Raw genomic sequence first — 12,472 nt, 5'->3', positions numbered from 1 at the left:
GGACAGATGACATCTTTAATAACTTTATAAACAATAACTCTTATGTTATGCAACACTGCATTTTTTAAACTCATACATTTTCGTCCCACAGATCATTTCCAGGATATTTCAAATCAGATTTCAGTCTTGGTAAAAAGAGATGTTTAACATCTACTAAGCAGCTTGTTAAGGCAGGCAGGAAGACCACAGCCCTCAGTTTTTATTTGCTGTCAAAAATCACATCCCACACACCTTTGCCAGCTGAGGGGCATGGGGAGACAAACAGTGTCTCGTCCAGAAGCTGGTGACCAAACAGAGGTAAGTTTGTAGAGTCTGTATTAAAAGCAGTCATTTAACTAGACTTCTGGAAGAAACATTTCCAAAAATGGAACATCTTTGCAACCATTTGTTGCAATTAACAACAAATGTTTTTTTGTTAATTGCATTTTTTTTTGTGTCTTTTAGGCATTGTTGCGTGCTTATTCTGCATTATGATTATGTAGCGGATAATTTTGCTGCTTCATTGTTCATGCTATTTTTTTCCCCAATCCTCTTTCTCTTAATAAAGGTGGCAGTGGTCGATGAAAGCTCACCGTAATTCCACCTGAAATGGAGGGATATTCTGTCAAAACACTGAAAGCTGTGTCAAGAGGTGGCAAAGTCACTTTTTACATTGTACCTCTTCAGGAATCATTAGACACATCTCCTCTACCTTCATTTTCAAGGATTCCAAATTTGCCTCCACCAGTGTGTGAATGTCAGAGTGAATGAATAGTGGAATTGTACAGCACTTTGAGGGCCCCGAAAAGCGCTATATAAATGCAATCCATTATTATTATTATTATTATTAAAAAAGATATGTTACCAGTGTAATGAAGTGATGCCTCTGCAGATACTTGCAGTACACATCAATCGATTTTGCTGAAAAACAACAAAATATATAGTATCTCAATTACTGTTTTTTAAATCTGCAGGAATCTGAGTTATGCATTGTGAAAAGCAAATGCAAGGTAAACCTTGCACATTACTAAAATCCAAAGTGACTACAATTAATTTTTGATCAGTAATGATCTTCTTTCCAGTATGCGTAACATGCATTTTTTTTTTTTTTTAAATTTAATTTAATTTTTTTGAAGCATGGGAAATGCATTGCGTTTCCTTGAACAACAAGAACAGAGAAAAGAGCTGCATCTGCTATCAGTGTTCTTAAGGTGGTTTTCATTGGAGAGGCAGGCTTGGATACAGGAGCACTTAGGAAAGAGTTCTCCAAAAGTTGATTCTGTTCATCTGGACGTAGACAATGGGCTGTGAGGTCAGTTCCTTAATCATAATTATGCAAATTCTCATGACCATTGATCAACAACCACTGACCAAATCCCACTGATTAAAGACCACTGATCAATGGCCATGAGTACCATTCACAGAGAGTTTGGGAATGGCTGCAATCACAGCATTGTAAGATGGCGAAAGATGTACCCTTAGGCCCCCTCCTCGAGTCAGAGATGGTCTTTCCTTTTCACGTAAATGGCCTCCTTGACTCCGCGCTCAAACCAGCGTTCCTCCCTGTCCAGGAGTTCTTAAGTGGTGAGTTGCCTATTATCTGTTTTGTCCTGGTGTCAATAAATAATAGATACCTTTAAAATGTGGATTTTATTTTAATGTTTTGTTTTTTTGGGTTTTTTTTTTTGCATGAAAGACATGATTTCAGGTATTGAAAGTAGATTCTTTGAAGGACGTGAGAACAAGGGAAAAAATCCCAAGTATTCTATGACCGATCTTAACAATGAAAAGTTCAGGTTGGTTACATACAAGCTTTGTGTATTACATTTAATACGTATCTTCTATTTTTGTAAATGGTACCTGAGAATGATTATAATCATTTGGCTACACAGAACTGTTGGTGAAATAATTGCAGCCAGCCTTGCCCAAGGTGGCCCATCTCCTGTATTTTTCAAAGAATGGTGCTACAATTTCCTCTGCTCAGGAGAGGTGGACTTCAGCTGTCTAAGGAGGATGTTGCAGATGTGGAATCTTCACTAATCATCAGCTCTGGTACATGATATATTATGAGTATGGTGTTTTTTAAATACTTTTCACCTTCTGTATTTTCTCTTTCATGTTATACATTTCCAGGTTGAAGATGCAGCAGATACCATCTCTGATGATGTGGGCTGATGAAATTGTCAGCTGTGGATACACAGAAGATGGACAGTAAGGAAAGCATGATCCGGTAAGGGGTGGAAAAAAAGTCAGCAACATCATTAACCACTTTTTTTCCCAAACTAGTTTTTCATTTTTAGATTGTGTGTCTCCCCCCCCCCCCCCCCCCCCCCCCGAAGTGCTATTGTCTTGCACTCTAATTTGTACATCCTCAAAGTAAGTATTAGCATAACAGCTTCAGTCTGATCTGGAAGACAGTCCACTTATCTATACTGTAGTTATCCTGTTTTCATTTAATAGCTTTGACCGAATAATATATCTACTATATAATCTACTTTATTTCCCTATTTACAGCGAGGTGCTGATTTCATTATGATGAAATGCCAACCACATTTCAGTGAAAAAGGGACATCTAGGGAGAGAACTGAGAGGAAGATTATACATTTTTGCAAGATTTCTTGGAGGAGATTGAAGTATCAGGTACTAAATAGTATTACCTGTGTATATACCTATAGTATTGTGTATATATACCATAAGCATCTTTTCAGTATTTTACTGCTTTAGCATGCAGGGCACCTTAAAGCATCCTTAGATATTAATTTAAAACATTCAGATTGCTTTTTATTTAGAATAGACTTCATAAACATGTTCAAACATAACAGATGGAAACACAGGTGGTGCAGCTGGTGAAAAGTCAGTCTCTTGCTGTCCAGCATGTGCTCCAGTGGATGACCGGCCAATCCCATGTTCCCATCCTGATGAAAACATCAAAATAACATGCAAGTTTGACCACGAATGTAAGGAGTGTCTAGGAGATCGCTCCATTTGTTACCCAGTTGTGAGTGCATGCACTTGTACTGTGACTTTTCGTATCAGGGATGTTTTGTTTGTTATGTTGGCCTTTGTTCTCTCTGAAGCTGACTGTCAGTCTGAACCCAAGCTTTACGACTAGCTAAAAGTCAACCTTTTAAAACTACCATCTTGACTCCTCCTTCACTGTTTTAACTTTGTTAGTCCCTTCTATCCCCTGGGCTAGCCTGGGGATGTAACAAACCTAAAAAAATGGCAGCTAATTGCAATGTAAAACTAAAGTACAAATTATATCAACACTCCATTGTTTAGGTGCTCGTGTACTCATCTTGTCATTAATTCTACATTTTGGGGTAAAACCTTGTGCAGCATTCTATGTTGAGAGATACTAAGCAAGTGCTTTGTTTGCTTGTCTAATTGTTATCTGAATGTTTCAGCAAAAATATCCAGTATTTGAGAACTTTTAACAGCGTTGACTTTCAAGTCCATGTTAGGTGTCAGGGTGTCGCTGTTGGTTTGACACCTGTTGCAAGAATTGTATGTACAGGTTACACCATGTGACTGAGAATGTTCCAAATGATTAATTAAAAATTGAAAAAGGTGACCTTTGTTTTCCTTTTATTCTTACAGTAATTTAGATTAGTGGTAACTGAAAAGCAAGAATGTATAAAACAAATCACCAGCAACATCTCCCAGATGTAATCCAAGTGTTTAATTTGTTAATGTCAGAAAACAAGAGTTACCTGCTCTCTAATATTTTGAAATTCAACATTTAAATTAAAAAATATATATATTTTTATGATCTGGTTCCTCAAGTTTCTCGCCCTCGTCCAGCTCTTGTAGATGTCCCATACACCAGAGCTGTACAGGAGTGAGACCTCCTTCTGTCCTGATGGGATTATTATTCCATCCTCCAACAAAGGTGCCAAGATATGCTTGGTGTCAAAGCACAAATATGTAGTGGACACCAAAGAGATGAATGACATCAGAAATGTCAAACAGACCGTCCTCCTCCAGTGAGAGAAGAATATCATGGTACTTGCTAGTGACTGCAAGCCAGACAACACGCCAAAGTCGTTCTACTCTGTAAACACATTTTAATTAATTTTGGATTTCAGGTATTTTATGCTTAAAATTATTATCAGAACTGCTACGACAATCTAGCCATGCAGTCGAATAATGTCTTAAAAATATATATATATCTTAAAATAAACTTATTAAACATACTAACATTTCTGGAATGCAGTAGCTAGCGAGCTGACAGCCAATCAGAATTTTTGCATCCAAGTCTGTGATTGGTTGGTTTTGTGGCACAGTGTACAGAGTTGAGCGTGCAGGGAGCAGATATGTTGAGAGCGGGAGCGACACACTGACAGCAGGTCCTCAGATGTCTGTCAGAACACGGAGTAGAGGCCTGAGCAAGAGAAAATGCCAACAACTGAGCGTGAGGGGTGTGTGTGTATGGATAATAGCAAACACTGAACTTGCACACAGCAAAATACAATGGTTGTACTTGCAAAAATTATTTATGTGCGTTCAGAATAGAGGCACAAAAATAATCAGACCAGTACTGAATTCCAGATATGTTTACTGTGTATTTACAGTGGAAAACTCTAAACTGTGAAAAGGGACTTTCTGGGAATACAGTCTACCACATAGGTCATCGTCTGGAGGTTGATGATAACTCTTTTCTCTTCTTTTTTTTCCCCTTCTTTTTTTTTTTTATAAACAGTTTACATGTTTGGAACAGCATCAGAGTCAATCAGATGCTGTCCTTTGGTCCTGCCACAGTAATTTTAGAATGTCTTTTTAGAGACTATGCACGTAACCACATACTGTGTGCACTGTATTACATGTAGCCTACATTTAACTGAGCTCAAGAAAGCGTGGACATTGAGTGGAGGGCTCCCACTAGTGTCCAAAAATAGTTTGTGAAAAAGTAGAAATTAACCAGCAGCCTCTAAGCTTATGTGGACATAAGGATACACCAGACAGCTTTTACAGCACAAAGTTTACAATTCACTCAAAAATAAATGATCACGATAAAAATCTATAGCTGCTATTTCCGCTAAAGCAACACCTTTTTCCCCCCTCGACTTTTTTAAGTTAACATCTCTCAAGTTATATTGCTAAACTAATGTTAATTTAGCACCGTAAAAAGCTTTCATCCAGTTAGTCTTATCTTTTCTCTCGTGTTAACCATTTGTTTCAATCTTGCACTGTCACAGCACTTAACTTCCCTAAATTCCTCACTAATTGAAGCAGATAACCATGAAAGGAACCAAAATGAGTTTGTATGCATTGTATTTTGTCATGTTTTTATTTATGTTGTATTTAACTTAAATTTCAGCTGCTGTAATGAAGACATTTCAGTTCTTTCAACGCTAAATCCTTTTTCTCAAATTTTGTGTCCTATTCAAGCACAATATTCATGTAATTGGGTATTTTCACTGAGTTGCACTTTATAATTGGTGGGACTCTGTATTTTGGCAGTGCTTGACATGTTTACTCTACAAAAAAGAAAAAAATGATTTGAATAATCTCTACTTCAGTGTTCATACATTTGAAACAATAATATTGTGACATAACTCGCGAGATAGATCATTAGTGAGATCTTTTAGGTTTGGTGTTTTCCCAACTGTACAAAAATTATTTGAACTCTCTGTACCAATTTCTACTTTTTATACCCACCCACCATGTCAGCCTGCTTTCATTAAACCTGGATATTATAAATCTGCACCAGCCCCAGGAAATCCATACACATGGGACTCAGTCAGCAGGTCTGCCAACTCTTTTCCCCTGGTGAAGGCTTTGTGTAGACCGAAGAGTGGTGTTGAGGCCCCCTCTCATGTGAGCCAAAGTAATGAGGTAGCAGGTTATTGAAGACTCTCCATTGGGTCACTTTGAACTCCTTTCAACTACCCAAATCCTCATGTGCATCATGGGTTTAATATTGTTGGACAGATATCTCTATGGTCCTCCATCTGAACTATCTGGATATGTGGCTGAGTGCTTCCCATCTTGTACTCAGATTTGTCATGATCGGCAAACAGAGTCCAATTCCCTGGAAAATGAGGAACTCAACAAGACATCTAACACTGTGAGCACACACTCATCAATCAGAATCTGCTAAAACAACCAAAAAATACATTTAATATACTAGTTTTAAAGAGTTCAAATATATTCTCTTTGTAGAAGCAGATCAGGCCCCAGATGAAATAATCCAGAAACAAGAAGAGCTTGTTTGCGATTGGAGCATCAAGAAGAAAGATTTACTGTGCGTTTTCCTGAATGTATTGAATAAAACGAGCATACATTATTTGGACTAAGGTAGAAAAATAATTTTATTGTCCTTCTCTCTGAAGTCACAAACATTTGCTCAGATCCATTTACTGCTCATAACTGCATAAAATGAAATTATTCCTGTACTGCAAGCATTATTTTACAATGACATTTCCAAAAGATGTTCAAAGTCGCTACATATGCTTATTGTATATTTTTACAGCAAACATGAATTTAATTAAGCTTAATTATTACAAAAATAGTCATTTAGCTGATTTAAAATACAAGTTTACTCAATAATTATTATGAGCCTGTTATTATAAATGGGAATTAATAATCAAAAACGTGACTGGCTATAACAAAAAGGATACACTTGGATATATATCTATATATATATATATATATATATATATATATATATATATATATATATATATATATATATATATATATATAAATAAAAGAATTTCAAAGTTGTTTTAAAATGTTCTCCATATTCTTCTCCCATCACATGGTGGCAGTATAAGCATGGTTATTTGCCTTGCTGCTTTCTCCTGCAGCGCTTTAGCTCATCAGGGCCTATAATGCATCTTGTGGGAAAGTTTTCCTTTTAAATAAGGAGGTTGAATAATAAACTATTTCACATTAAGTATGGCGCTTCAGCAGCCATGACAAAATCAGCTTTTTGTCAGCTGAATCAAAGAAAAAACTGAAGGTCTGATGAGAGGGCTATCCATGACTTCATCTCCAGCTTCCCCCCCTCCCAATAACATCAGATAACTTGAGCATTTTTTTTTCGAGCATCTATTTAATACTTCTATCACGTTTTTATTAGTCCTAAACTGTTGCTCTGGCTTCCAGTTTAGCACATCTTAGATTTTTTTTAATGGCGATGTCTGCTGATAAATCGAAACCACGGATAAAAAAAAAAAACATCAGCTTGAAGAATTTAATCTCGGCACAGATGGACACATCAAAAAAATCTGGTCTTCTCCAATAACTTAGAAAACTGTTTTCGCTACCAAACTTTTATTTGTTTTATTAATTTTGAGGCTGTTTACAACTTATTTCTGGACTGTGATTTGTCATCTGTCTGTAGCTCATTTTATTTGATCACTTTTAATCACATTTTAGTGCATCTTAATTTATTATTCTTTGTATGCAATTTTAAATGCTCTATATGGAAAGTACTCAATGTTTCAAAACAGTCTTAGAGCAACAGGGAAAAATGCAATTAAAAACGTCTTAACTCCCCAGTTCATACCCAATTCTAAATAAAATGTGAAATTCAATTTGATATTAATGTTGACTTAAATTCAAACTTTTATATGCATATATAAAAAACAGAGCTTAAAATTAACAATAAATATATAAATAAATGCTTTTAGCAAAAAAGCATTATTTTTATTAATTTACTAATGAAACAGTCCAAAAGGAGAATCACCACTTCCACTTCACGTCAAAAAAAATAAGATAATCCAAACGCCAAAATGATTTAATTGATGAGCGACTGACAATGAAATTGTCTGATTGAGTCTAGCATTGACAATATAAATAATCTTCAAACAATATGTTTTTTAAAAACGTTTTAACCCCATGCTAAGGTCACAGTTATATCAGAATTTAAACTGGCCCAAAGATGGTGTGGGTTGGATTCAGGTTGGAAATGGTTCCCATCTGCAGTTGTGCACTTTTTAATATTACAGCTTAGTTGTATCATTTACAATAAATTATTTTCAGGGCCACTGGCTATTGGTGACTGACCTCTTGGGGTTTGCAGATCCCACTTTGGGAACCAAACTCTATTAAGAGACTTCTCACCACCCAGCAGTCTCTGGGTCTAAACATCACATTTATAATTTCTAATGTTATTAGAGTAAAATCTGATCTATTTGCACTAGAGTGGGGTTAATATTTATAGATTTTCTCTATTAGATCATCTGCTCTACCATTTAAAAATATTAATAACAGCAGACTGTATTTCTGACTCCAAGCAGGCACCTTCATGATTATGCATGAGAGACAAAAAAAAAAGAAAAAAAAGAGAAGTGGTGACATGGACTAGAAGACTTTGGGATAATATTTTCCTCATTTGAATCACGTGCTATTCCTCAGCGGGTGTCATAAAACAGCCTGTATCCAGCACAAGCCTTTGATCCTGCAACAGCAGCCTGTGTTTCCTCCCTTCAGCAACAGGTTTTTGCCCCCTCCCTCCAACTCCTCATACAGTTCAGTTAAGTTGCTGAATCAACAGCATTGCTGCCAGGTTGTCATGGTGTCTGTCTGTTGAGTATCTTGTCACGCGCCCCATCACAGCCGGACGTCCCCTCTGCAGCCCATACCACGGTGACTGCATGAAGCTGGCCTAAACGGGGAAGCTGGGAGAAGTTGGTGCTGTTGTGCCACCTCATCTAGTTGTAGTGTAAATGAAAACTTCTGCATGCTGAGGCTTTTAAAACACTACATGAATATATTTTCAACTAATGAGTCTTTGATTCTTTGGAAGCCTAACAATACGTCGCATTTCATGTATTGCCGTTGATGACAGCGCTATTGGATTCATTCAGAGCAACCAGAAAAGCGGTCATTTCTTTTTATTCATTAACAAAAACAAACCAGATCCAAACTTTTACTCGAGTAAAATGATCAAAAAGACAAACTTATATGTAAAGTGTTGGTGGCTTATTTTTATTGATGCCCTGGCATGTAACAGAGGTGGAGAGATGTGTATTACCGTGGGAAAAATATGGTTTGAAACTGAATTGAACAGATATAATTTACTGGCAAAGTAAAAAAGAGTTTGCTTTATTTTGTGCTGGTTACAAGTAACTGTGGAGCAGACAGAAGGCATGCCAGTAAAAAGAGTTAAAGACAAATTTTAGGAGTTTTATATTAAATCTTTACAGAGCATTATATTCTGACGTGATTAATGTTGTTTTGTATGTAAACTCAACAAGCAACTAGAGTGTAAGACTGCAGCAAATTAAAAACAAAGCTATTTTATTTTATTGGTGAAGTAATAATAATGTCAGCAATGATGATTGCCCTTTTTCATTTCAGTAGGTTAGTGCAGGCTTTAATGCAGGATTGGAATAGCTGATAAAGTGTTACAGTTTTAAAGTCCATATCATCATTTTATGATCAGAAATATGTTTTGGAATCGAGTGTGAGCGGGCTGCGGCATTTGCATTATAGGTGACCAGCGCTGAACCGGAGCTCTGATGTCTCCAAGGCTCCTGGCCCTCAGGGGCAAGAGTCTGAAAGGGAAAGCCAGAGAGGAGATTCCGAGGCCAGGCCAGCTAACACAGCAGCAGGGGCTCTCATCACTCTCTCCACACTTCTGCTGTCAGAGCTTTTGTTTCAGCAGCATTACTCACTCAAGAGGCCCTGCCTCCCAGGTAACTACCCTGCTGAACTGGTGCTGCTGCACGGAGAGATGGTGCACAGACTCAGCACCACCCTCACAGAATGTGGGCTGACTGAATGATAGCCAGAAAAAAAAATTAGTAAGTTTAACTGCTCAACCAAACCACAAACTCATTACTCCACATCTGGAAGCAGAGTTGAATCCACACATGGCATCAGTCTGATATATGTAGATGTTGGATTAACTTTGACCTGCAAATCAGCTCCACATCCACACAACAAAAGTAAAACATTCTTTATGTCCTCACTTTCCTGTAAAAACACAGAATCAATTTGTGAAATATTAAAGCTGTTCACAATGGCAGACGTGCAATTTAAACTTTCCATGTACACGTACTTTGTGTTTGAATTCATCATTTGAATAATTCTGAGAAAGAATACTTTGCCTTGCATCATTTTGTCTCTCTTTAGGTAGAAAAGTTCCTCTCTGGTGAAAAGACGCGGTATAATAACAGGGTGCGGATTTGATTTCAGTTGTCAGCGGCATCGCTGCTCTCATGCATCTGAATCCTCCACAGACCGAAGATGGATTTTAACAACGTTGTGTCTTCTGCTTTCCTTCACACATTTTCATTTACTTCCACCGACTATTCAAATTTACAGCTTACCCCCTGGTGTCATGGCATATAGGGAAAAAACAAACATCAATAAACGAAAAGGTAGCATGTTGAACATTTTTGCAGGCATCACGCTGTGTTTTTTAAATGTCCTTTTTTTCCCTTCTAAATGTTTTGGCATTTACTTAGTAATTATCTATGTTTTAATTCTCATCTACCAAATTTGAAATACTCACAGTAAATATGATTGTTTACCACATTTTGCTCTTTGAAGACTCATCAATCATTTCCAAGCGATTTTCTCTTTTGTCAAAAACACAAACTTTTGTTCTTTTCTCAGAGGAAATACAGTTTTTCTTCACAGCTTTGAGTTAGACAGCTCAGAGTATAATAACACAATTCATTTTATTATTGTGTTGTTGACACATTCAGCGTTTCCTCCCCTTGTTTCACATGCGGGATTTGGTTTTATTTAACCAAGAAGTGTCAGTAGATACATTATCTTTTTTCATGACAGTGACCTGGACAAAAAGCCTGCCAAGCTACACATCACATAAAAGTTTTACAGTATTCACATAATTTTATAGTACAATAACCAATGACCTGAGAGTCATAAAGAGGAGAGTGAGACCATTTACGGCAGTAACATTCTTTATGAAAGACTTTTAAAATGTTTTCTAATGAAATTGGTCTTGGACGTTATTTTACACAGCTTTGCCATGATTATAAAAGACACTAGTGTTTTTTTAGGATGATCTAGGTCATCCTCAGATCATCATATCTGGTTGGATATTTCTTTTATAAACAGGTAATTTACAAAGAATGGGTTTAACCACTTTCTCTGTGACTGTCTAGGCTTTGGGTTGTGTTTTCTTTTAGCCACATCTAAAATGTAAGATGTAACTTTCCAAATGAATTGTCATAAATTAATTTGACAATGCAGTTTATCTGTTAAACGCTTTTCCATTTGACTGTTTCAGTTAGAGATTATTTTAACCCAAGCCCTATCCCAACCCGCTTTCTCTGGCATGCCCCACAAAGCACTTTAAAAAAAATAAAAAAATAATCCAAGTTGAATTTTACTTGATAAAAAAAAATATCAAAGTTTAGTTATATCAGCAAACTATAAAAATTATAATCAACTATTTTGCATACACTCACTGGCTACTATATTAGCTGCACCTTGCCATAGCACCCTCTTTGCCTCCAGAGCTGCTTTAATTCTTCTTAGCAGAGATTCAACGAGGTCCTGGAAACATTCCTCTGAGATTTCAGTCCATTTTGAGACCACACAGATGGTGCACATTTGCAGGCTGGACATCCATGATGAGCTTCTTCCGTTCCACCACATCCCAAAGGTGCTCTGTTGGCTTGACATCTGGTGACTGTAGAGGCCATTTTAGTACAGTCAACCTACTGTCATGTTTAAGTAACCAGTTTGAGATGATTTGATCTTTGTGACATGGTGCATCATCTGGCTGGAAGTGGGAGATGAATAAACTGTGGTCATAAAGGGATGGACAGTGTCATCAATAAACCTCAGAAAGACTGTGGCATTTATTTGATTGAGACCCAAAGACCCCAAATATCGCCTTTATTTGTTTGGTTTTCTATCTGCTACACTTTTTATCTGCTTCTTCTGTCACACCAAGACAAACTGGTGAGTCTGTTTACTTCTACATTACAAAAAACCCTTAATTTTCAACCAGTCTCTTTGACAGCAGTAGGGTGTCTTCATATTGAGGACAGGCGTTTAAAGACTTTGTGATAAGATAAAACATGTTTTCAAACTGCTACAGGCTCCTTTCCCAGGCTGCTGCCACACCTGTGAAATTTCTTATAATAGATGTCAGGCATGAAACTTTAGCCAGTGCTTGTGCCTAGAAAAAAATATTATCTTAGGCTTCTTTCTTCTTTTTTTTCTTTTTTCTGGGAGAAAGAAATCAATTTAAGATTGGCTATTTCAAGTGTGGGATAAGCATGTATTCCAAGTCAAAGGGTTGGAATAAACTCAATGGCTACAGCTACTTTAGGTCTTTGACTGTAAAGCAATCACCTGTTTTTCTGTGTGTCTATATCTGTTCATACCTTCATTATATTTATGTTTGACTTGGAGAGAGAGAGACGTCTGCTAACTTGAGTGCAGCTCCACCACCTCTCCCTCTTTCTTGGTGCAGCTTTGTGCGCCATCAAAGGCCCTGAGCAAAGAGACATGAGCCTTAATTGTTGTGCTTTATCAGGGGGATAAAGGCGGGATG

At 37.0% G+C, this 12,472-nt stretch overlaps 1 long non-coding RNA gene and 1 pseudogene across 2 annotated transcripts; both read left to right on the top strand.

The window, feature by feature from the left end:
- The first annotated feature begins 249 nt into the window (after positions 1 to 249).
- Positions 250 to 4,406, top strand: LOC146505611 (uncharacterized; annotated as a pseudogene). The gene is made up of 7 exons (XR_014877748.1): positions 250 to 297; positions 445 to 454; positions 548 to 744; positions 1,146 to 1,240; positions 1,370 to 1,563; positions 1,676 to 1,775; positions 1,872 to 4,406. The product of XR_014877748.1 is annotated as an uncharacterized LOC146505611 (transcript).
- A 4,516-nt stretch (positions 4,407 to 8,922) lies between these two features.
- On the top strand, positions 8,923 to 10,333 carry LOC146505610 (uncharacterized). The gene is made up of 2 exons (XR_014877418.1): positions 8,923 to 9,629; positions 10,069 to 10,333. It is a non-coding gene; the product is annotated as an uncharacterized LOC146505610 (long non-coding RNA).
- Positions 10,334 to 12,472: the final 2,139 nt, after the last annotated feature.

The sequence above is a fragment of the Neolamprologus multifasciatus genome, chromosome 13 (genome assembly GCF_963576455.1).
Source record: "Neolamprologus multifasciatus chromosome 13, fNeoMul1.2, whole genome shotgun sequence".
NCBI lineage: Eukaryota > Metazoa > Chordata > Actinopteri > Cichliformes > Cichlidae > Neolamprologus > Neolamprologus multifasciatus.
Note: the sequence above shows the minus strand (reverse complement) of the source record. Positions and strands in the feature narration are given on the sequence as shown.